We start from the raw sequence: 10,030 nt of genomic DNA on the forward strand, positions 1-10,030 counted from the left end.
AAAAAAAAAAAAAAAAAAAAAGAGCTGTAACACTCACCGCGAAGGTCTGCGGCATCATTCTTGAAGTCAGCGAGCCCAAGAACCCACCAGAAGGAACCAACTCTGGACACGCTAGCAATGGCCTAAGTGTTCAGCAACAGAGAGCTCGTGAAGTCAATTGTGATGTGTGCACAGCATGAAATTCCGTGCTACATTAAAAATGATCTAAGGGATGGTTCTTGCTATTGGGAAATGCTAAGGATGTGGAAGGAATAAGGCACGTAGTACACTGTGATGTTTTTATTGAAATAAATATTTATGAATTACATACATAGAACAGAAGCCCAAAAGACACCCTCCAAAACACGGCTGCCTCTGGACGGCGACGGCACCCACGGGGTCCTTCTCCTTTGGTTTTGTCCCTTCTGTGATTTTTACATTTTTTTGCATTCAGCAAATTAATGTTTTTCTGGTGAGAATATAATATACCCACCATAAGAGTAAGAACTATTCCTATACTTGGAAGGTTATGCTGTCCTACTTTGGGGCTTATATTTCAAACCACTCACCATTTTATTTTTTACCTTTTCCAGCATCCTACAGCACCAGAAATGACCTTTGGCCTTGCAGCCGCTTGGTTTGCTGTCCAGGGTTGCCCTGAAGCCAGGACTCAGTGTGCACTTTGGCTGAGTTGGATTTCTGGCACCGAGATGCAGAGGCACGTGCTGGGGCTGGAGTTAGCACAATAGTGCATCGCCAGTCCTAATCACCTTCACAATGCCCTAGGAGCACAGAATTCCAGTGGACCCAGGATGACAGGAGTTTGCTGAGACTCAAAGCAAGTACAAGGCGTGTCGTGTCTACCACTGAGTAAGACAGGGCACTGACAGCCCCAGACGCACACTTCCTGGTGGAGCCAGAACTGACTTCAAATACAGAAAGACATGACATTCGAAGAAACCTGAACGACCAAGGAAGTCCATATATCCTTCTCACCGTTGGTATTTCCCTGCTTTAACCAACCACTTATGCTGAGAGTGATCACTCACAAACCAGTGAGCCGAAGGGAGGCCATGTCGGCAGAATGTTCTTGTATCATAAAAGTGAGATAAAGCAGTTGCATTTGTTTGATACAATGGTTCCGCTGCCTGGTAAGAACAAAGTACAAATGTACACACCAGCTACAAAAAAGTCTGATTCCACAAATTCCACACACGAGCTAAATGTTTCAGTATTTGCATTTAAAAATGATGTGGCACGATATAATGACTAGTAAAAGTAACAATTTAAAATTTAAATTTTTTTATTTAGAATAATGACATTAAATACCAATTTAAAAGCACCATGACAAGCCAAGAGAGAGAGAGAATGGAAGAAAGGGGAAAACTTTATATTTTAGTACCATTAATGGCATTTTCCCTGGTTTTTGAACAAAGGGCCCCACAAATTATGTAGCTGGTCCTGCTGAGACTTCAGAGGGGGTCCTCCTGCTCTCCATTGACAATTCCAGGATGCCACTGCCCCTCCTAAAACACCCAGCTTGTTTAGAAGAACATGCCATTGGAATTGTCACAAACTGACTGTGTATGTGCCCTCCAACAAACTCAGAGCCTGAAGCCCTCCCCTCTGATGGGATGGTATTCAGAGGTGGGGTGTCAGGGAGGTGACTGGGATTTGGAGAGGCCCTGAGGGTAGAGCTCTCCAGACCCTTCTGAAAGTCGTGGGGGACCTCGGCTCCTCTCTCCACCGTGTGGGGACACGGTAAGAAGGTGCGTCTGTGAACCAGGAGGTGGGCCCTCCCCAGACACTGAATCTGCTGGTGCTGTGATCTGAGACTTCACAGCCTCCCAAACTGTGAGAAATGATGTTTGTGGCATAAGTCATCAGTTTATGGTGTTTTGTTACAGCAGCACAAATGGACTCACACAGGAACATACCACCCACCCTTAGTACAACAAATGTCCACTCTCTTTCAGGCCACGTCCCTTCTCCAAGGCCTCACTCCCCTCTTTCCTGGTGGAACCTCTGTGGTCCAGCAAACATCCTCCTCTTACTTGCCCCAAATCATTCTCTCAAACTTACCTGATAAACGAGTTTTTTATTACTGCAAAACAAATCACCACAAAGTACACAGGTTTAAAACCACACGTGTATAATCTCAGAGTTTCTCTGGGTCAAGGCCAGGGTGGCTCAACTGGGTTGTCTGCTTGGATCTCAAGGGGCCACTGGGCTGTGATTTCATCTGGAAGCTCAACTGGGGAAGAATCCGCTGCCAAGGTCACTCAGTGCAGACAGGATCCACGTCCTGGTGGCTGCAGGACTCGGGGATGCAGCTTCTTGCTGGCTGTGGGCCAGCAAGAAGTTTATGGTGTTTTGTTACAGGAGGCCCCCTCAGAGGCCCCCTTCACCCCAGCAGGCTCCTGCATCCTCACCATGTGAGCTCCGCCAGTACGTCTGCTTGCCTTCTCAGGCAACAAGGAGCATCTGGAGAGTGAGCAGCAGTGAGGCAGAGTTTTATAGGCTATTACGTGTCAGGGGGACATCCACCACTTTGCTGTATTCTGTCAGCTGGAGGTCAGTCCTGGGTCCTGCCTGCCAACACTCAAAGGGAGAGGACTAAACCAGGGTGTGAACACCAGGAGGTGGGGACCATGGGCCCCTGGAGTCTGCCACCCATGGCCAAATCCCAACCCTTCTCAGCCACTGAACATGGCTGTAGAAAACCTTCCTTGCTGCCTGTGCCTGCAGATGACATCATATGAGGAACCCCAGGTGGGCCCCAGTACTGCCCAGCAATCCCACCACACCGCCCCAGGCAGTATACGCACCTGCTGTCCTTCACTCCCCGCTTAAACCCCACACACCCATCCCCCTTTCACTCCCAGCTGCTGCCTCTGCCTCTTGCTCCCTTTACTGACCGAATCAGCCAAGGTCCAAGAAGGAAATAGAGGCTACTCTGAGCACTTCTAGAAGGAGCTGGAGCCCCAGAAGAGATACCCCAAAGAAGAGCAGGGCATCCTCCCTTCCCTAATCCCCTAATCGCCCAGAAGAATCTCCTATTGGCGGAACCCAAGCCAGAGCCCAAGCTGGAGTCAGACACTGGGATTCAGAACACAGTAGGGCGACAGTGAGGAATGTCTCCAAGAGCAAAACGTCCCGGAATAGCCATGCTGGCAAAACCAGAAGCAATGAGAATAAAAGCCCAGCCTCTCAAGGACACGCCTATCTACAGCCCTGCCAGGTACAGTGGAGCCCACCTGCTCCCACCCTCGGCCAGACTGCACTGTTGCATCCCTCCCCATCCTGAACCTCACAAACTGGCATGCAAATGTCCTACATTTGTCCTACGAATGTACTACAAATGTACCTACAAATGTCCTACAAACGTACTGTCCTATCTGCCAACACTAAAAATACACAGCTCAGGACTGGTGTTTTCCGAAAGACAGAGAAGACCTACTTTTCCCTGTTCTTCCTGCTAAGCACAACTAAAAACCTGACGTTTAGAACAAAAAGCCCCAAGAGAAGCCTGCCCCCAGCCAAAGGACCAGGAAATAGGTAGCCTAGCAAGACAGAAAGCTTTTAGACAATATCTGTTCTACTGCAGCCTAATACTGTAGACCCATATCCACTCAGGAGAGCAAAGGCTGAGTGGGCATCCTCCAGAGGATATTACACAGTGCCTGGCCCCCAGTCCTCACCGGGATGCTTCGTAAAAGGTTGAGTAGGGAGTTTGGACATTCACCGGTTGCTGGGTGCTAGGGAGTTCCACCTCCTCCCTACACACTCCTCCCCCAATGGCTTAAGTGGGGACCACCATGTGAGGAGCCTGGACTTCATCCCTGCCCTGCAGTAAAAGGGACCCCTCTCCTTCCTTGCTGACATGGTGTCAGAGGAGGCCAAATGGGGTGTCAGGGCATTCACTGCTACTCAGCAGTAATGAGGCCACCCCCCAGCGGTGTCACTAGAGGTCAGTAATGAGCAGTAATGAGATGTCCCATTCCACGCAGCCAGGGTGATATCAGCAGAGGCCTAGTAAGAGGCAGAGGTCCCACACCCACCCAGCAATAAGGGGGAATCCTTCCCCATCTTGGGGAACCGGAACTTCTAACCCTATCTGGCAGCAACGTCAGGCCCTTCTGCTGGAGCAGTGTCAAAGGAAGCCAACTAAACAGAAGGTTTAAGTGGTGATTAGAGTCTTGTAATACTCAAAATATGCAGGTTTCACTCAAAACCACCTATCATAGTGATAACCAGGAAAATCTTCACTTGCAAGAACATAGATGATGACACCAAGATGATGGAGACGTTAGAATTATCTGAAAAAATATTTTTAAATCAGCCAAAATAAAAATGGTTCAACAAGCAATAACAAACACATTTGAAACAAATGAAACACAGAAAGTCTCAGCAAATAAGAGCCAAACGAAACTGATAAACACAATAGCAAAATTTAAAATGCAAAAATGAACTCAACAGTAAAATGGAGGGAACAGAGAAAAGAATCAATAAGTGGAAGACAGAACAATAGAAATTACTCAATCTGAACAATAGAGAAAATATAGTCTAAAACAGTTTATCAGCCTCAGAGACCTGTGGGACCGTAACACAAGATCTAACTTTCATGTAATCCAAATGCCAGAAGAAGATGATGAAGAGTATGTAGCTTAAAAAGTATTTGAAGACGTCATGGCTGAAAATTTCCTAAATGTGGCAAAAGACATAAACCTACAGATTTGAGAAGCTAAGCAAACCCCAAACAAGATAACCCCAAAGAAATCCACACCAACACATATAGAAGGCAAAATTTTAAAAACTCAAAGCAAAGAAAAATGTCCTAAAGAGAGAAATTAAAATGTCCCTACACGGAAAAAACAATTCAGATGAGAGGAACCATGGTGGCCAGAAGAAAGTGACATAACATTTTTCATGTAATGAGAGGAAGGAACAGTCAAGCCAGAAGTTTATATCCAGTGAAAGAGAAATCAAGATGTTTTTAGATTAAAGAAAACTAAAAATTTATTGTCAGCAGACCTACCCTAAAAGAATGACTAAATGAAGTTCTCCAAACAGAAAGGGAAAATGAAAGAATACATTTTAGAACATCAGGAAGGTAAAAGAATATAAGTAAGGACAGGAGGGGTGGTTCACGCCTGTAATCCCAGCACTCTAGGAAGCCAAGGTAGGCAGATTGATTGAGCCCAGGAGTTTGAGACCAGCATGGGCAACATAGCAAAATCCCATCTCTACTAAAAATACAAAAACTTAGCCAGGCATGGTGGTGCATGCCTGTAGTCCCAGCTACTCAGGAGGCTGAGGTGGAAGAATCACTAAGCCAGGAAAGTCGAGGCTTCAGTGAGTCAGGATTGTGCCACTGCACTCAAGCCTGGGTGACAGAGTGAGACCCTGTCTCAAAAAATAATAATAAAATAAAAAGTAAGTCCAGGCTGGGTGTGGTGGCTCACACCTGTAATCCCAGCACTTTGGGAGGCCAAGATGGGTGGATCACCTGAGGTCAGGAGTTTGCCACCAGCCTAGTCAACATAGTGAAACCCCACCCCTACTAAACATACAAAATTAGCCGGGCGTGGTGGAGGACACCTGTAATCCTAGCTACTTGGGAGGCTGAGGCAGGATAATCATTTGAACCCAGGAGGCAGAGGTTGCAGTGAGTCAAGACTGTACCATTGCATTCCAGCCTGGGCAACAAAAGTGAAACTCCATCTCAAAGGAAAAAAACAAAAGGTCAGTCCTAGCAAGATTCTTAACAGATGCATCATGTGCTGTTTTCATTCAGAGAATGGAAGTAATTCTGTCATCAACTGTTGATAACACGCTATTGAATAACATTTATACATAGGTAAATATATTTTCCCTCTCCTCTGGAATTTCCTAAATTCTGTTGAATATTTGAAGCAAAAATTATAACACTCTTTGATGTGTTTATCAATGTATGCAGATGAAATCATCAAGACAATTCTATAACAAATGAGAAAGGTAAAGGATGTAAAAGGAGGTATGTTTTCTTGATTTTACTCAAACTGATAAAATGATGGCATCAGTAGACTGTGACAAGTAACGTGTATATATACTTTAATACCTAGAGCAATGACTTTAAAAAGCTATAAAAGAGATACACCAAGAAACATTATAGATAAATCAAAATGGAATTCTAAAAAAATGTTCAGGTTACCCATAGCTCTAATATATCAGAAAAATGCATTGAATGTAAATGGTCTGAATACACCAACTAAAAGATGGATTGGCAGAGTGAATTTAAAAATATGACTCGGCCAGGCGCGGTGGCTCAAGCCTGTAATCCCAGCACTTTGGGAGGCCGAGACGGGTGGATCACAAGGTCAGGAGTTCTAGACCATCCTGGCGAACACGGTGAAACCCCGTCTCTACTAAAAAAAATACAAAAAAGCTAGCCGGGCGAAGTGGCTGGCGCCTGTAGTCCCAGCTACTCGGGAGGCTGAGGCAGGAGAATGGTGTGAACCCGGGAGGCGGAGGTTGCAGTGAGCTGAGATCTGGCCACTGCACTCTAGCCCGGGAGACAGAGCGAGACTCCGTCTCAAAAAAAAAAAAAAAAATATGACTCAACTATGCAAGGTCTGTAAGAAATTTACTTCTAAAATAACAGTATATGGGTTCACATGGACATAAAGATGGGAACAACAGACCCTGGGGACTACTGGAGCAGGCAGAGATGGTGGAGATCAAGCCTTGAAAAACTACTTATTGGGTACTGTGCTCACTACCTGGGTGACAGGTCCAGTGGTACACCAAACCTCAGTGTCACACAACATGCCTTTGTAACAACCTGCACATGCATCCCCGAATCTAAAATAAAAGTTGAAAAATAAAATTAAATAACAATATAGGTAGGGTGCAAGCAAAAGGATGGAAAAATATGTATCATTCAAGCATCAATCCAAAGAAAGTAGGAGAGGTTATATTCACATAACATATGCTAGACTTCAAGGCAAAGAAAATTACCAGGCACCGAGAGAGGCATCTTGTAGTGATGAAACGGTCACTTTACCAAGAAGACATAGAAATCCTAAACACATATGCACAATACAACAGATCCGCAAAATATCTAATGCAAAAACTGATAGAACTAAAAGGAGAAAGACACATTTATTATAGTTTTATAGTTACAGACGTAAACATTTGTCTCTCGGCAATTAATAGAACTAGACAGAAAATCACTGCAGATCTAGAAGAACTGAACAACACCCACAACCAACAGAATAAAATCAATATTTGTGGAACACTCCATCCAACAACAGCAGAATATTCTTACAAAGTGCCTGAAGAACATACACCAAGATAGACTACGCTTTGGACCGTGAACCAAACCTCAACAAACTGAAAAGAACTGAAATCATACAGAGTACTCTGTAGCCACAATGCAATCAAATTAGAAATAAGTAACAGAAAGAGAGGAGGAAAATCTGCACCCTTAGAAATTAAGCATACTTCCAAATAATCCGGGATGCAAAAAGAAAGTCTCAAGGGAAATCAGAATTATACTGAACTGAATGAAAGTGAAAATACAACATATCACAATTGGCAGAACACAGTGAAATCAGGGATGGGAGGAAGTTTACAGCATAAATGCTAGTATCAAAAGGAGAGCAAGTCTCAAAAAATAATATAAGCTCTCATCTCAAGAACCTCAAAAAAGAAGAGGAAAATAAACCCAAAGCAAGCAGAAGTGAGAAATAATGAAGCTGAGATTAAAAATCAATGACATAGAAAGCAAATCAACAAAAACAGTAGAAAAAATCAACGAAACCAAGAGTGGCTTCTTTGAAAATATCAACAGAATTAGCAATCCTCTAGCAAGACTGGCAAAGAAAAAACAGGGAATGAAAGTTACTAATATCAGGAATGAAACAGGAAATACCACTACAGACCCTGAAGACATCAAAGAATAATAATGGTATATTAGATTGCCATTTTACAACGTTACATACATAAGTTGGAAAACTTAGTCCGATCCCTCAAAAAGCACAAATTACTACAACTCATCCAATATAAAATAGGTAATCTGAATAGCTCTATAATTTCTATTAAGTAAATTAAATTTGAATTTTTACAAAAGAAATTGCTAGGGTCAGATGGTTTCACTAGAGAATTCTACCAAACATTTAAATTAACACCAATTCTATACAATCTCTTCCAGGAAACAGAAGATGAGGTATACCTTCAGTGAGTTTTATGAAGACAATATTACCCTGATACCAAAATCAGATACAGTACAAAGAAAAAATATTACAGGCCAATCTCTCACATGAATATGGTGCAAAAATCTTTAACAAAATATTAGCAAAGGGAATTCAGTAATATATCAAAAGAACTACACATATAACTAAGTAGGGTGTGTTCTAGGAATGCAAGCCTGGTTCAGTATTCAAAAAATCAATCAATGTTAAACATGGAGCTACCATAGGACCTAGCAATTCCATGTATAGGAACATGCCCATGAGAAATGAAAACGTATGTCCACACAATTATGTGTACAATAACAATAGGATCATTATTCACAATACCCTAAAAGTGGAAACAACCAGGCCCTGCACGGTGGCTCATGCCTGTAATCCCAGCACTTTGGGAGGCCAAGACGGGGGATCACTTGAGGTCAGGAGTTCAAGACCAGCCTGGCCAACATGGCGAAACCTCGTCTCTACAAAAAATACAAAAATTACTCAGGCATGGTGGTGGGCACCTGTAATCCCAGCTACTTGGGAGTTTGAGGCAGGAGAATCATTTAAATCCAGGAGGTGGAGGTTGGAGTGAGCCGAAATCGTGCCACTGCATTCCAGCCTGGGTGACAGAGCAAGACTCTGTCTCAAAAAAAGAGAAAGAAAGACAGAGAGAGAGAGGAAAGAAAGAAAAGAAAGAAAAGAAAGAAAGGAAGGAAGGAAGGAAGGAAGGGAAAGAGAAAGAGAAAGAGAAAGAGGAGAAAGAGAAAGCGAAAGAGAAAGAGAGAGAAAGAGAGAAAGAAAGGGCCAGGCACGGTGGCTCAAGCCTGTAATCCCAGCACTTTGGGAGGCCGAGACCGGTGGATCACAAGGTCAGGAGATCGAGACCATCCTGCCTAACATGGTGAAACCCCGTCTCTACTAAAAAATACAAAAAAGTAGCCAAGCGAGGTGGCGGGCGCCTGTAGTCCCAGCTACTTGGGAGGCTGAGGCGGGAGAATGGCGTAAACCCAGGAGGCGGAGCTTGCAGTGAGCTGAGATCCGGCCACTGCACTCCAGCCTGTGTGACAGAGCGAGACTCTGTCTCAAAAAAAAAAAAAGACAGAAAGAAAGAAGAAAAGAAAGAAGTGCAAATAACCCAAATGTCCATTACTAAATAAATAAATAAAATGTGGTGTATATACCCAGTGGATTATTTGACAATAAAAATGAATGGTGTCTGACACATGCTAAAACATGGATAACCTTTGGAAACATGCTCAGTGAAAGAAGCTAGTCACAAAAGGCCACATATTGCCTGAATGCATGTATACATAAAATCTTCAGAACAGGTAAATCCATAGGGAAATAAAATAAAATAAATTAGTTGCTGCCTGTGGCTAGGGGAGGGGATAAGGTTGGAGGGAAATGAAGAACAAATGCTAATAGCGCGGAGTTTCAGTTGGGTTCATGAAAATGCTCTAAAATTGATCATGGTGATGGTCACACAACTCAGTGAATATACTTTAAAAAACCATTAAACTGTACATTTTTTTGAGACAGGGTCTCCCTCTGTTGCCCAGGCTGGAGTGCAGTGATGCAATCACGCCTCACTGCAGTCTTGTCCTCCCAGGCTCAAGTGATCCTCCGACCTCAGCTCCCAAGTAGCTGGGACCACAGGCACACACCACCACGCTCAGCTAATTTTTTATTTTCAGTAGAGACAGGGTCTTGCTGTGGTGCCCAGGCTGGTCTCAAACTTCTGGGCTCAAATGATCCTCTCACCTTAGCCTCCCAAAGTCCTGGGATTACAGGTATGAATTTGTATACTTTAAATGAGTGAATTATATGGTATTTAA

At 43.6% G+C, this 10,030-nt stretch overlaps 1 protein-coding gene across 3 annotated transcripts in view; it reads right to left on the bottom strand.

The window, feature by feature from the left end:
- Nucleotides 1-10,030, bottom strand: part of OCA2 (oculocutaneous albinism II) — a 355,302-nt gene that overhangs the window by 338,995 nt on the left and 6,277 nt on the right. The window lies entirely within an intron of this gene.

Source organism: Colobus angolensis, unplaced genomic scaffold (genome assembly GCF_000951035.1).
Source record: "Colobus angolensis palliatus isolate OR3802 unplaced genomic scaffold, Cang.pa_1.0 Scaffold211, whole genome shotgun sequence".
In the NCBI taxonomy this organism is placed as follows: domain Eukaryota; kingdom Metazoa; phylum Chordata; class Mammalia; order Primates; family Cercopithecidae; genus Colobus; species Colobus angolensis.